General features: G+C 41.5%; 1 protein-coding gene across 1 annotated transcript in view; it reads right to left on the reverse strand.

The window, feature by feature from the left end:
* Nucleotides 1-12,758, reverse strand: part of HEXA (hexosaminidase subunit alpha) — a 56,067-nt gene that overhangs the window by 4,267 nt on the left and 39,042 nt on the right. The gene's annotated exons all lie outside the window — the stretch shown is intronic.

Consider the following 12,758-nt stretch of genomic DNA (forward strand, 5'->3'; position numbering starts at 1 on the left):
GCCACTACACCTGGTTCATTTCTGTTTTGGTTTTCCTGTGCTCTTGTGGATAAAGTGTTTCTTATTCTATACATACATAGCTTATCACAGTCTACTGGTATTGACATTTTGCCAGTTTGAGTGAAGTGTAGAAACCTTACCTACTATTAAGTCCCTTTATCCTCCCCCATTTATAATTATCTTAAGTACTTCCTCTATATATTTCAGAACCACTTTAGACAATGATATCCAATCACCATTTATAAAAAACTCCAGAAGCATTAAAGTCTATGGCATTTACCCACATTTTCCTTCTTTCAGTTGTTTTTTCTTCCTTTCTGATAGTCCAAGATTCCTTATTTTATCATTTCCTTTACATTTTAAGAACTTCCTTTAGCCATTCTTTTAGAGTAGTTATGTTGGTGACAGATTCTCTAAGTGTTCCTTCATCTGAGAATGTCTTGATCTCCCCTCCATTTCTGAAGGATACTTTTGCTGGATATTGAATTTTGGTTTGACAGTTCTTTCAGCTCTTGAAAAATGTGCCACTTCTTTCTGGCCTTTGTAGTATCTGATGAGAGATCCTGTTTTTCTCTTATACATAAGAGATTGTCATCTCTTTCTCAATTCTATGTTTGTCTTTAACTTTCAGAAGTTTGATTATTATGTGTCCTGATATGGATTTCTTTGGCTTTATCTTGTTTGGGACTCACTTTCTTTAATTTGGAGATTTATGTATTTTGCTAAATTTGAATAGTTTTCAGCCATTATTTCTTCAAGTACTTTTTAAGCCCATCTCCCCTCTCCTCTCTCTCCATGACAGGAGTGTTAGATCTTTTGTTATAATCCTATAGGTCCCTGAGACTCTATCTATTTTCTTTCTTTCTTTTTTTTTTTTTTTTTTTTTGCAGCTCTGAGGTAAACTTTTATTTCTTGGCTGACAGGACTTCCACCCCCATGCTCCTCCTGGCACCTTTTACTCTGCCCAAGCAGTGGCAGCCCAGTCCAAAAGGTGCCTGCCATGGCCAAAGGGGTTGGGGAGTCAGATTCTATTTTCTTTTAAGTCTGTTTTCTCTCGGTTGTTCAGATTGGGTAAGTTCTATTATTCTATCTTCAAGTTCACTGATGCTTTCCTCTATCTTCTCTATTCTGACATTGAATCCATTGAGTTTTTCATTTTGGTTGTATTTTTTAATTCTAAAATTTCCTTGTGGGCCAGGTGTGGTGGCTCACGCTTGTAATCCCAGCACTTTGGGAGGCTGAGGCAGGCAGATCATGTGAGGTCAGGAGTTTGAGACCAGCCTGGCCAACATGGTGAAACCCTGTCTCTATTAAAAATATAAAAATTAGCTGGGTGTGGCAGCATGTGCCTGTAGTTCCAGCTACTTGGGGGACTGAGGCAGGAGAATCCTTTGAACCAGGAGGTGGAGGTTGCAACGAGCCAAGATCATACCACTGCACTCCCATATAGGCAACAGAGCAAGACTCCGTCTGAAGAAAAACAAATTTCCATGTGATCTTCATTTATATTTTCTATTTTTTCCTAAGACTTTCTGTTTTTCCATTTGTTTCAAGTGTGTTTGCAAGTGCTTATGATGCATTTCATGAGGGCTGTTTAAAAATTATTGACAGGTAATTTTAATAAGTGTGTCATCTCAGTGTTGGTGCCTACTGATTCTTTTCTCATTAAAGTTGAGATATTCTCAATTCTTAGTAAAATGAGAGATTTTCAATTGATTCCTGAACATTTTGGGTATTTTATTATGAGATTCTGGATCTCATTTAAACATTATATCTAATTTAAACATGTTTAGCAGGCCTCCTTTGACCCTCAACTAGTGAGGAAACAAGGACACTGCCTTGGTTATTGTGACATAAGGGTGGAGGTTAAGGTTTCCTACTAGGTCTCTGCTGAAACCACCTCAAATGAAAGGGAAGGTGGCCTCACTGCTGGGCAGGAGTGGAAGCTTCCAACTAGAGACTCCTATGATACTCCTCTATGAAGAAGGGAGAGGAGACCCATGCAGTCTCCACTGAACCCATAAGAGGTGTATCTGTTAATGCTGGGTGGGTATACAAGTCCTAGCTCCTCATTTGACATTCTCTGATGACACCTTGATAGCAGGTGGGAGAAGGGGCTATGTATGGAGTTGTTACATCCATAGCCTAGACTAGTTGAATCAGAATTGCTGGGGTGGGACTCAGGCATCAGCATGTTTTAAAGCTCCCTTGTTGAATCCAATGTGTGTGGAAGCAAGGTTAAGAATTAGTGCCTTAGAAGTTCCTTTAGTCAAGAGTCTGTTGGTGATAAGCTCTGCTTTGCTTATCTGGAAATTCTTTTATTTCGAATCACTTCTTGAATAATAACTTAGTAAATATATAATTATTTTCTCTTACTTCACTTTGAAGATATTATTTCACCATACTTTGGTTTCCATTTTTGCTTATGAGACATCAACTGGCAGTCAATTTGCAGGTAGTTGGTGTTTCCCTGACTGCTCTTAAGATCTTTTGATATCTTTTGGCAATCTTCACTTTTACAAGGATGTGTTTAGTTGCTTAAAATTTCTTGTGCTTTCTAAATCTGCACATTTATGTTTTCCCTCAATGCTAGAGGATTGTCAGTCATTGTTTCCTCAGTTATTTTCTTTCTCCCATGTGGTGTGATGTGCTGCCATTGTGATGTGATGGTCAAGACCTCCCTTCCCCCAACCCTTCACAGTGAAGAATGTGTTGTTATAGTTTAGGGGAGTGCTGTCCCCTTCAGAGTTTGCCTCAAGGTCATGCCCCTTCCCAGGGCAGCCCAAATCCAATGACTGATTAATACAGGATTATAAAGGTCTAGCTATCTCAGCCTAAATCAGAACAATGGTGAAGGCCATTCTATTTGGGCTAAATTTAAAATAGTTGGATATGTAAAAATTTGAGTTTGGTGCCAATGGGCTTTTGAGCTAATGGGTCCCAGCCTGCTCTGAAGAAGTAAACAACATAGGGCCAATATACAGAGGTCATCTTTGGTTCATTTGCATAACATGGCCCCAGCACTGGCACTGAACATGTCATTATCTCTTCAGGTGTTGGCCATTCCGGGTTTGTTCACCCCAGGTACATGTGTGTCTATTCAACCTGTAGTTTGAAGCCTTTTTATTTCAGAAAAACAAAAAACAAAAAAAAACTGTTAGGCCAGGCACGGTGGCTCTCGCCTGTAATCCCAGCACTTTGGGAGGCCGAGGCAGGCAGATCACTTGAGGTCAGAAGTTCGAGAACAGCTTGGCCAATATGGTGAAACCCCATCTCCACTAAAAATACAAAAATTAGCCAGGCATGGTGGTGGGCACCTGTAATCCCAGCTACTTGGGAGGCTGAGGCAGGAGAATCACTTGTACCTGGAAGGTAGAGGTTGCAGTGAGCCAAGATTACGCCACTGACCTCCAGTCTGGGTGACAGAACAAGACTCCCTCTCAAAAAAAAAAAAAAAAAAAAGGTATGAAAGTATAGTTTTAGTGTATGTTCTGTTCTGTTGCTTTCCCTTTCCTCTTCAGGAAATCCTATCATACATATGTTAGATCTTCTGCCTGTCTTGTTTTTGTTTTGTTCTGTTTTCTTTCTTTAATCACTTTCTCCCAAATCCTTTTTTATCTCTTTCTTCTTTAAAAAATTTTTTAAAAAAATCCTCCGTGGCCGGGTGCGGTGGCTCACACCTGTAATCCCAACATTTTGGGAGGTCAAAGAGGGCAGATCACCTCCATTTAATCTTCTATTTGTCTGAAGGTATTATCCATTGTCATTTTTGCTTGTGAAACTTCTAGAATAGACTTTATTTCTGAAATAACTTTTCATTTATTCTAATTCCCTCCTGAGTTCTGTAACCTCACTTTGAAACATCTTATTTTTTCCAATCATCATATTTTTGAATTTTTCTAATTCTTGTATTGATTTTTCATAGTCCCTTTTCTTTTCTTAATAGTTTTCTTTTGTTTTAAGGGTAAATCTTTCTGTCATGCTTTCATTGTCAACAGGGACATTATGGTATTATTCCTTATCCGCCTCTTTTATGTATGGACTTCAATTGAGTAGTTTAAATTGCCTTTTTTTTTTTTTGAGATGGAGTTTCGCTCTTGTTGCCCAGGCTGGAGTGCAGTGGCATGATCTTGGCTCACTGCAACCTCCACCTCCCAGGTTCAAGCAATTCTCCTGCCTCAGCCTCCCGAGTAGCTGGGATTACAGGCATACACCACTATACCTGGCTAATTTTGTATTTTTAGTGGAGATGGGATTTTGCCATGTTGGCCAAGCTGGTCTTGAACTCCTGACCTCAGGTGATCTACCTGCCTCGGCCTCCCGAAGCGCTGGGATTACAGGGTGAGCCACCGCGCCTGGCCTAATTGCTCATTTTTAAGGGCAATGAGTTTTTCTGTTTAGAAAGAGCAATAGGAAGAATAGCCTTTTTCTTTCTTTGTGTGATGGAGTCTCGCTCTGTCACCCAGGCTGGAGTGCAGTGGCACGATCTCGGCTCACTGTAACCTCCATCTCCCAGGTTCCAGAGATTCTCCTGCCTCAGCCTGCTGAGTAGCTGGGGTTACAGGTACCCGCCACCACACTCAGCTAATTTTTCTTTTTTTAACCATGTTGGCCAGGCTGGTCTTGAACTCCTGACCTTAAGTGATCTGCCGGCTTCGGCCTCCCAACGTGCTGGGATTACAGGTATGAGCCACCACGCCCGGCCAAGAATAGCTTTTCTAGCTTCAAAGCTTTAGAGTTTTCTTTACCTTAAAATAGGTGATACAAATATGATTTTTTACTCCCGAGACAGGCATCCTCTACTACCTCACCTACTTCTATCTGGACCTTCTCTCTCTTTTTTTTTTTTTTTTTTTGCCCTTATTGTCTCTGCCAAGTTCTATTTGGATTCTACTGCCAGCAGTTTCTCCTCTATTTGGGCTTTGTCTTGGAAGGAAGTGTTGATTTGTTAGTCTCAAGATCTCATAAAGTTCAGACCACTCCAATATCTCCAGAACTTTAAAAATTACAAAAGAAATCAATGAAATTGAAAACAGAAAATAAAGAGAAAAAAATCAACAAAATCAAAAGATGATTCTTTGAAAAGATAATAAAATTAACAAACCTCTAGCCAGGCTAACCAAGAAAAAACAAGACACAAATTATTAATGTCAAAAATTAGAGATGGGGCTCACTCCTGTAACCGCAGCATTTTGGGAGGCTGAGGCGGGCAATTGCTTGAGTCCAGGAGTTCAAGAGCAGCCTGGGCAACATGAGGAAACCCTGTCTCTACAAAATATAAAAATTGGCTGAGCTTGGTGGCACATGCCTGTAGTGCCAGCTACTTGGGAGGCTTCGGTGGGAGGATCACCTGAGTCTGGGTCGGTCCAGGCTGCAGTGAGCTGTGATTGTGCCACTACACTCCAGCCTGGACAGAATGAGCCCCAGTCTCAAAACAAAACAACAACAACAACAAATAGAGATAGGCCATCACTATTGATTCCATGAGCATCAACAAGATAATAACGGAGGCTGGGCATAGTGGCTCATGTCTGTAATCTCACCACTTTGGGAGGCCGAAGCAGCCAGATCACTTTAGGTCAGGCGTTCGAGACCAGCCTGGCCAACACAGAGAAAACCCATCTCTACTAAAAATACAAAAATTAGGCCGGGCGCGGTGGCTCACGCCTGTAATCCCAGCACTTTGGGAGGCTGAGGCGGGCGGATCACGAGGTCAGGAGATCGAGACCATCCTGGCTAACACGGTGAAACCCCGTCTCTACTAAAAATACAAAAACAATTAGCCAGGCTTGGTGGCAGGTGCCTTTAGTCCCAGCTACTCGGGAGGCTGAGGCAGGAGAATGGCGTGAAACTGGGAGGTGGAGCTTGCAGTGAGCCGAGGTAGTGCCACCGGACTCCAGCCTGGGTGACAGAGCAAGACTCCATCTCAAAACAAAACAAAACAAAACAAACAAACAAACAAAAATTAGTGGGGCATGGCAACAGGTGCCTGTAATCCCAGCTACTTGGGAGGCTGAGGCAGGAGGAGAATCGTTTGAACCTGGGAGGCAGAGGTTCAGTGAGCCGAGATTGTGCCACTGTACTCCAGTCTGGGCAACAGAGGTAGTGACTCCATTTCAAAAAAAAAAAGGATAATAAAGGAATATGATGAAGAATTCTATGCCCACAAATTTGTCATGCAGGCTAAAGTGCAGTGGTGCAATCACGGCTCACTGCAGCCTCCACCTCCTGGGCTCAAGTGATCCTCTTGCCTCAGTCTCCTGAGAAGCTAGGATTTACAAGCATGTACCACCACACCTGGGTAAGCTTTTTTTTATTTTTTGTAGAGACGGGGTCTCGCTACATAGGCCAGGGTGGCTAATTTTTATTATTTCTTTTCTCTCCTTATTTGAAATTTAATTTTCTATGTCTAGTTTCCAGAAGTGGAAGCCAATTATTGATTTTATATCTTTCTCCCTTTGGAATATATACATTCAATGCTACAGGTTTCTCTTGCAGCATTGCTTTTACTACATCCCACAAATTTTGATAAGTTGTATTCTTCATTTTCATTTAGTTGAAAATATTTTCAAAATTTCTCGAGTCTTTTTCTTTTCTCTTTTTTGAGGTGGGGTCTCACTCTGTCACCCAGGCTGGAGTACAGTGGCATGATCATAGCTGTATTAGTCAGGGTTCTCTAGAAGGCCAGGACTAATAGGACAGATGTACATATGAAAGGGAGTTTATTAAGGAGTATCGACTCAAACGATCACAAGGTGAAGTCCTACAATAGGCCGTCTGCAAGCTAAGGAGCAAGAAGCCAGTCTGAGTCCCAAAACCTCAAAAGAGGGAAGCTGACAGTGCAGCCTTCAGTCTGTGGCCACAGGCCATACAGCCCCTGGCAAATCACTTAAGTCCAAGAGTCCAATAGCTGAAGAACTTGGAGTCTGATGTTTGAAGGCAGGAAGCATCCAGCACAGGATAAAGATGAAGACCAGAAGACTCAGCCAGTTTGTCCTTCCACGTTCTTCTGCCTGCTTTATTCCAGCTGCAGTGGCAGCTGATTAGATTGTGACCACTGGATTGAGGATGGGTCTGACTTGTTAATCTCCTTTGGCAACATCCTCACAGACATACATACGGAGGAACAATACTTTGCATCCTTCAATCCAATCAAATTGACACTTGATATTAACCATCACAATAGCTCACTGCAGCCTTGACTGCCTGGGCTCAAGTGATCCTCCCACCTCAGCCTCCCGAGTAGCTGGGACCACAAGTGTGTGCCACACCCAGCTAATTTATTATTATTATTATTATTATTATTTTTTAGAAATGGGGTATCACTATGTTTCCTAGGCTGGTTTTGAGTCTTTTTCTTTGGCCTATGTATTATTCAGAAGTGTATTGGTTAATAAGCTACTCCGGAGGCTGAGGCAGGAGAATCGCTTAAACCTGGGAGGTGGAGGTTGCAGTGAGCTGAGATCGCACCACTGCACTCCAGCCTGGGGGACAGAGTGAGACTCCATCTTCAAAAAAAAAAAAAAAAAGAAAAGAAAAGAAAAGAAGTGTATTGGTTAATCTTTAAATATTTGGGTATTTTCTAGCTATATTTCTGTTATTGAATTCTGTTTAATTTTTTTGTGATTTGGGGGCATACAATGTATGATTTGAAGCTCTTTAAATATGTTAAGGAGTGTTTTATGCCCAAAAATGTGGTCTATTTTGGTGAATATTCCATGTGAACTTGAAATGAATATATAGACCAAGTTGACTCATGTTGCTGTTCACTTCAACTATGTCACTACCAATCTTCCTCCTGGATCTGTTAACTCCTAATACAGGGCTGTCAAAAACTCCAACTATAATAGCAGATTGTGTATTTCTTTTTGCAGTTCTATCAGTTTTTTTTCTCTCTTATGTATTTTGATACTAGGGCATACCCATAAAGCATTATGTCTTCTTGAAGAACTAATCTCTTTATCATTGTGTAATGGCCCTCTCTTTATCCTTTTTTTTTTTTTCTTTTTTTTTTTTTTTTTTGAGACAGGGTCTTGCTCTGTCACCAAGGCTGAAGTGCAGTGTTGTTGCAATCATGGCTCACTGCAGCCTCAAACTCCCAGGCTCAAATGATCCTCTCGCCTCACCCTTCTGAGTAGCTGGGACTACAGGCACATACCACCACGCCTGGCTAACTTTTGTATTTTTTGTAGAGATGGCATTTCACCATGTTGCCCAGGATGGTCTCAAGTGATCCTCCTGCCTCGGCCTCCCAAAGTGCAGGGGTTACAGGCATGAACCATTGCACCTGGCCCTCTTTATCCTTCATAATTTTCCTTGCTCTGAAGCTGACTCCATCTGAAACTAATACAGCTTTCTTTTTTCTTTCATAGAGATGGGGGGTCTCATTATATTGCCCAGGCTAGTCTCAAACTACTGCCCTTAAGTGATCCTCCCGCCTCGACCTCCCAAAGTGCTGGGCCACCCTGCCCAGCCTCCAGCCTTCTTTTGATTAGTGTTAGCATGATGCGTCTTTCTCCATTCCTTTACTTTTAACCCATCTGTGTCTATATTTAAAGTTGATTTCTTATAGACAACACAAGTTGGGTCTTGTTTTTAAATTATTATTATTATTATTATTATTATTATTATTATTATTATTTTTAAAGTCAGGGTCTCTCTGTCACCCAGGCTGGAGTTCAGTGGCACAATCACAACTCACTGCAGCCTCGACCTCCTGGGGTCAGGTGATCTTCCTGCCTCTGCCTCAGCCTCCGCCTCAGCCTCCGGGGTAGCTGGGTCTACATGCACACACCACCACACCGGCTTTTTGTACTTTATATAGAGATGCGGTTTTGTCATGTTGCCCAGGCTGGTCTTGAACTCCTGGGCTCAAGCAGTCTGCCCACCTCGGCCTCCCAAAGTGCTGGAATTACAGGCACAAGCCACTGTGCCTGGCCCTTTTTAAAAAATTCATGTATTTAGACCATTGATAAACTTGCCCTTGCTATTTCTTTTTTCTTTCTTTTTTTGTCTTCTTCGGTTTTAACTAATCATTTAATATAATTCCATTTTCTCTTTTCTCTTAATATAGCAGTTATATTTTTTGGGGGGCATAGGGTCTCACTCTGTCCCTCAGGCTGGAGTACAGTGGCACAATCACGGCTCACTGCAGCCTCAACCTCCCAGGCTCAAGTGATTCTCCCGCCTTAGCCTCTTAAGTAGCTGGGACTACAAGCCTGCGCCACCATGCCTGGCTAATTTTTTAAATTTTTTTGTAGAGACGGGGTCTCACTATGTTGTCCTGGTTGCTCTCAAACTCCTGGATTCAAGTGATCCTCCTGTCTTGGCTTCCCAAAGTGCTGGGATTACAGGTGTGAGCCACTGCACTCAATCCTTCTCTTTAAAAAAATTTTTAGTTGCTTCCCTAAATTTCACGATATACATTTGTAAGTAATCCAAGTCTTCTTTTCTCTTGTTTTCTTTCTCTCTCTCTTTCATTCTTTTTTCTTTCAAGACAGGGTCTTTCTCTGTCACCCAGGCTAAAGCGCAGTGGTGCAATCATAGCTCACTGCAGCCTTACCTCCCAGGCTCAAGCAATCCTCCTGCCTCAGCCTTCTGAGTAGCTGGGCTAATTTTTATTTTCTGTAGAGAATACAGGTCTTGCTATGTTGCCCAGGCTGGTCTCGAACTCTTGGCCTCAAGCAATCCTCCCCATGTTGTTCTTCGAAAACATTGAGATTATCAATTCCTCTCTCCCATTCTTTTTTTTTTTCTTTTTCTTTTTCTTTTTTTTTTTTTGACAGAGGTCACCCAGGCTGGAGTGCAATGGTGTGATTTCGGCTCACTGCAACCTCTGCTTCCTGAGTTCAAGTGATTCTCCTGCCTCAGCCTCCCGAGTAGGTGGGATTACAGGCGCATGACACCATGTCCAGCTAATTTTTGTATTTTTAGTAGAGACGGGGTTTCACCATGTTGGCCAGGCTGGTTTTGAACTCCTGACCTTACGATCTGCCTACCTCAGCCTCCCAAAGTGCTGGGATTACAGGCATAAGCCACCACGCCCAGCCTCATTCTTTATAACATTGCTGTCATGTATTTCACTTATCCGTAAGGTAATCACTATTCAGTGATTACCAGTGAATCACTATTCATTGCTGGTATTATTATTTCGAACAAACTGCTATTTGTTACATCACTTCAGATTAAGAAAAATAAAATGTTTTATCTTCATTTACTCCTTCTCTAATGCTCCTCCTTTCTTCCTATAGCCTCAAGTTTTTTCATATAGCCCCTAGATCATTTTCTCTGTAAAGAACCTCTTTAATTTTCTTGCAAGGCAGATCTACTGGTGATAAATTTTCTCAAGTCTTCTTTGTCTGACAAAATCTATTTCTTCTTCACTTCTGATGGATAATTTTGCTAGAAACAGAATTCTAGGCTGGTGGGTTTATCCCCCCTTTTTTTCTTTCTTACATATTTCACTTCACTCTCTTCTTGCTTGCATGTTTTCTGAAGAGAAGGCCAATGTATGTAATCCTTATCCTTGTTCCCCTGTAGGCAGGTGTTATTTTTCTCTGGCTCCTTTCAAGATTTGGTCTTTGATTTTCTGCAGTTTGAATATAATAATGTATAGATATAGATTATTACTTGGCATTTATCCTGCTTGGTGCTATCTGAGACTCTTGGATCTGTGGTTTGTTGCCTGTCATTAATTTTGTAAAATTCTTGATTGTTATTACTCCCTTATTATTCTCTTCATGTGCCTGGTTATTTCTGATTATATGATAGGCATTGTGTTTGAAAAATATTTTTAGAAATAATTGGAGGTCTAGGGGTACATTTTCCTTCCACAGAATGGATATACATTTGTTTCTGGAAGGCATCTAGGGGTTCTAGCAATCTGAGATAATCAAACTAATTTTAGTGATTGAGATGATTCAAATCTGAGCAGTTTCTGAGCAATGAATGGTCTGTTTTCAATTTATCCTGTGGAGTTTTGTCTTTTGAGGTCTCAACCCAAAAAGTGGAGAGTTTTCCAGGGTCTTTTTTGTGGGTCCTGGATTAAAACTTTATTTCTCATTTTATTTACTTATTTTTTCCTACCTCCTGGAATTATAAGGAATGGACTACAACTTTTAATCCCCAACCCTGTGAGGTTGTCAAAAGTGCTTCAGAGCATTTTATCAGCCTTATTTGGAATTGGCAATTGCACCCAGAAGAGACATGCCCCCAAATGCTAGGCTTACTGTTCAGGGTTTTAGTCTTTCTTACATCTCATCCAAGTAATGTTTCATAATATTTTACTATTCCAATGCCTTCAAGCTTTTCTAATTGTCTCCAGTGGTAAGATTGTTCCAAATTACCTAGTCTACCACTATGAGAAAGTAGCCTTCATATATATATATTTTTTTTTTCTTTTTTTTTTTTTTGAGATGGAGTCTCACTCTGCTGCCCAGGCTGGAGTGCAGTGGTGCAATCTCAGCTCACTTCAAGCTCCGCCTCCCAGGTTCATGCCATTCTCCTGCCTCAGCCTCCCAAGGAGCTGGGACTATGGGCGCCCGCCACCACGCCTGGCTAATTTTTATATTTCTAGTAGAGACAGGGTTTCACCTTGTTAGCTGGGATGGTCTCCTGACCTTGTGATCCGCCTGCCTCGGCCTCCCAAAGTGCTGGGATTGCAGGTGTGAGCCAGCGTGCCCGGCCTATATTTTTTGAGACAGAGTCTCACTCTGCTGCCCAGGCTGGGGTGCAGTGGTGCATCTTGGCTCACTGCAACCTCCGCCTCCCGAGTTCAAGTGATTCTCTTGCCTCAGCCTCCCAAGTAGCTGGGATTACACCATGCCCACCTAATTTTTGTATATTTAGTACAGATGGGGTTTTTTTGTATATTTAGTACAGATGGGGTTTTTTTTGTATATTTAGTACAGATGGGGTTTCACTATGTTGGCCAGGCTGGTCTCAAACTCCTGACCTCAGGTGATCCACCCACCTTGGCCTCCCAAAGTGCTGGGTTTAAAGGCGTGAGCCACCGCACCTGGCCTGCCTTAATTTTTGAAATGGTTTTTATCTTTTTCTTGCGTGTGTATCTGTAGTATTTTTACTCATATTTGAATAAATGTAAGAAAACTTGAATAAAGTGAATTTTCCTGAACCAGCGATTAGCATTAAATTTCAGGTAGTTTGGAGTCTTTAGGCTCTTTCTTGTTTCACTACTTTGTGCCTTTTTGTTTTTAAATTCACCTTGTTGCTCTGTATGGTTTTTACAGAAGTTGGAAGATTAAAAACCAGGTTTCTACCATGTTCCTATCAGAACCTGAAGTCTCCCAATTTGTTACATAACCTCTGTATATTTTCAGGTTTCTGTATATGAATAAGCCTCTTTTTGGGTTCTGCATTCTGTCTTGCGGGGCTTTTTGTCTATTTCTGCACCAATACCAACTGTCTTGATAATTACACTTTTATAATGACTTATTTTTATATTTTAATTTTTAAGAGATAGGGTCTCACTCTGTTGGCCAGGCTCCAGTGCAATGCTGCAATCATAGATCACTGCAGCCCTGAACTCAGGCTGTAGTGATCCTACTGCCTTGGCCTCCCAAAGTGCTGGAAATACAGGCGTGAGTCTGTGACTTCATATAAGGGTAGCTGAAGATACATCTGAGTGTAAATGAGATCACTCAAAGTGTATACTGGCTGGATATCAACTCTATTCCATGTTGTACATGTTTTTCTTTTTTTTTTGAGACAGAGTCTCACTCTTTCCCAAGCCAGAGTGC

The sequence above is a fragment of the Pongo pygmaeus genome, chromosome 16 (assembly GCF_028885625.2).
Source record: "Pongo pygmaeus isolate AG05252 chromosome 16, NHGRI_mPonPyg2-v2.0_pri, whole genome shotgun sequence".
NCBI classification, from domain to species: domain Eukaryota; kingdom Metazoa; phylum Chordata; class Mammalia; order Primates; family Hominidae; genus Pongo; species Pongo pygmaeus.